This window comes from Strix aluco, chromosome 12, assembly GCF_031877795.1.
Source record: "Strix aluco isolate bStrAlu1 chromosome 12, bStrAlu1.hap1, whole genome shotgun sequence".
Lineage (NCBI taxonomy): Eukaryota > Metazoa > Chordata > Aves > Strigiformes > Strigidae > Strix > Strix aluco.
The window spans coordinates 2,637,281-2,639,784 of NC_133942.1; the positions used below are offsets into that span (position 1 = coordinate 2,637,281).

At 59.8% G+C, this 2,504-nt stretch overlaps 1 long non-coding RNA gene across 1 annotated transcript; it reads right to left on the reverse strand.

Annotated features, from left to right (window-relative positions):
- Positions 1–1,074: 1,074 nt before the first annotated feature.
- LOC141928789 (uncharacterized) lies at positions 1,075–1,502 on the reverse strand. Its single transcript, XR_012624869.1, has 2 exons — positions 1,451–1,502; positions 1,075–1,327 (listed from the first exon to the last, which is right to left on the reverse strand). It is a non-coding gene; the product is annotated as an uncharacterized LOC141928789 (long non-coding RNA).
- Between the last annotated feature and the right edge of the window lie 1,002 nt (positions 1,503–2,504).

Here is a 2,504-nt window from a genome sequence, read left to right on the forward strand (position 1 = left end):
GGAGCTGAGGGCAAGTGGTCAGCATGGCAGAGAGCCAGCTCTGCCCAGGAGCAGCTCCTCTGCAAAGGGCAGCAGGGCTGAGGGCACTGCCTGCAGGCACCGAGGGCAGAGGAGCCGGGCACAGAGAGGGGAAAGGCAGACGGGAGTGGGAGAACACTGAGAGCTCACTGGAGGAGAAATTGTTGCGGTCTTGACACAGTCAGTCTCTGAGTGCAGGGCAGTGCAGCTGCAGGTGGTGGAGGCATGTGGTGAAGCCAGGAATCTCCCTCCTGTCGAGGGGAGGAGGACAGGGCTTCCCTGCTGTGCTGTCAGAGGGACAGGCCATGGCAGCTGCCTTCTCCCAGGGATGGCTGCAGGCGGTGCAGCCGGGGGTGCAGCCGGGGGTGCCCAGGGCTGTCCTTCAGAGCAGGGCCCCTGCACCCAGCGGCTGTGTGCTGGGGCAGGGACTCTGCCGCCGGCCAGGGTCAGCACTCAGCCTGCCCAGGGAGCTGCCCACGGCGCTGGGGGGAGAAGCTGTGGGGGGAAGGAGAGACCCCAGACAGGGCAGGGTCCTTCTGCTGTCGGTCCTTCCCCCTCTCTCTTTCACCCTCTTTCTGTCCCTAGTCAGATACTTCCTTCACTCCCCTGGTATTGTGTTCTCTGGACACCAGAGCTAAAACCAGGAAAAATTTCTTCACTGTAAAGGTTGTCAAGCACTGGAACAGGCTGCCCAGGGAAGTGGTGGAGTCACCAGCCCTGGAGGTATTGAAAAGACGTGTAGATGTGGCGCTTAGGGATGTGGCTTAGTGGTGGGCTCACCAGTGTTGGGTTCGCGGCCGGACTCGTTGACCTTAAAATGTTTTTTCCAACCGGAATTATTCTGATTCTCTGATTCTATTAATTCTCTATTGCTGTCTTGCACCCAGTAAGGGAATGCTACTGCTGGTACCTAAAGTGATGTGGTTTTTTTTCGAGAAGGCAAAATTGCCCCTTGGTGTTGTGGTTTAACCCCAGTTGGCAACTAAGCACCATCCACCCCCCCTCAGCAGGGTGGGAGAAGAGAATTGGAAGGGTAAAAGTGAGGAAAGTGCTGGGTTGAGGTAAGAACAGTTTAATAACTGAACAAAAATAATAACAATACATTGTCATGAAAAGAAAAAATGTATTCAAATATGGCCATTTTCCTGAAAAGAATTTAATCTCTCCAAGGCTCAGCAGGGCCAGCACCACAGTGACCGCAGGCTCCATCCTGACCTTGTCTTCTGCCCTACAGATGTCAGGATGAGGATGGTCTGAGCTGCCAGGGAGCTGACGGAGGGTTCAGCATCGTTCTCCAAGGGCTGGAGGGCTTCAAGAGAAGGAAACAGAGCAGACGTGAACCCCCAGGGGACTGCCTGCAGAGACCCCCAGGCGCCCAGGCTCTGTCCCCTGCACCACCAGCCCCAGACAGCACAGCACTGCCCCTACTCACCGTGACAGATCTCCCCCAACCTCTCCTGGCTCGGGATCCTCATGTTCCGTGCAGCAAGACCTGGGGACAGAGCTAATGTCAGAGCTCTGCTCCCCCTCGGCAGGGCTGTCCCCCAGGAACGACAGCACCCGAGGGCAGTGGAACCCAGCAAGACCCCCAGCGAGCCCACCAGTGGGGACTGGGGCTGGGTGGCCAGAAATGGGTCCCCGGGGACTCACCAATGAACCTGACAGCTGCCTCTCGCACAGTGGCCTGAGAGTTCTCCAGGTACAGCAGGCTCTGGTTCAGATATTTTTCCACCCCGCTACTCTTGTGCGCTATCTGAGGGAGCACAAGGGCACGGGGCTGGTACGGACCCTCCGCAGCCATCCGGACCAGTCCCTCCTGCCAGCACCCCTGTTCCCTCCCAGTGATTCCCGTCTCCCAGCCAGGAGCCCCGTGGGGCTGAGGGCCAGAGAGAGCCACAGGCAGAGGGGGCTGGGGGTGCTGAGACCCCCTGCGTCCCACTGCCAGGGCCCAGATGGGCCGGGGTCTCCTGGAGAAGAGCCCTTGGGGGCTGCGTACTCGAGGGCAGGGAAGGAGGATGCAGCTGGAGCAGCCGGGCTGGAGCAGGGCAGCAATGCAGAGCAGCACAGCCCTCCCCAGGGGCACAGCAGGTGGCCCTCGTCCAGCCCGGCCAGGGCATTTGGGGGTTGTCCTCACCAAGTACTCTCTCATCAGATGTGTCTGCCCTGTCTCTACCAGGGAGATGAGCCTCCTCCACCCCAGGAAGTCTGCACAGGCATGGAGGGTGTCCCGGGAAGCCTGCGGAGAAAAGCAGAGGCTGGGAGATGGCACCAGAGCCCAGGGAAGGAGACCTGGCATCCTCCTCCTCTGGGCCAGGCTCCGCGCTGGGGGGATGGGGTGATCATGGGATTTGATCCTCCTTCATTCCTGGGGCCATCCTGCGATCTGGGAGCTGGCCCCGACACCCTGGGGGACAGTGATTGGGGCTCAAAGCACACAAAGCCTGTAGGGACTCCTGTGCTTGGTGGCCACAGGCCACAGAAATGTC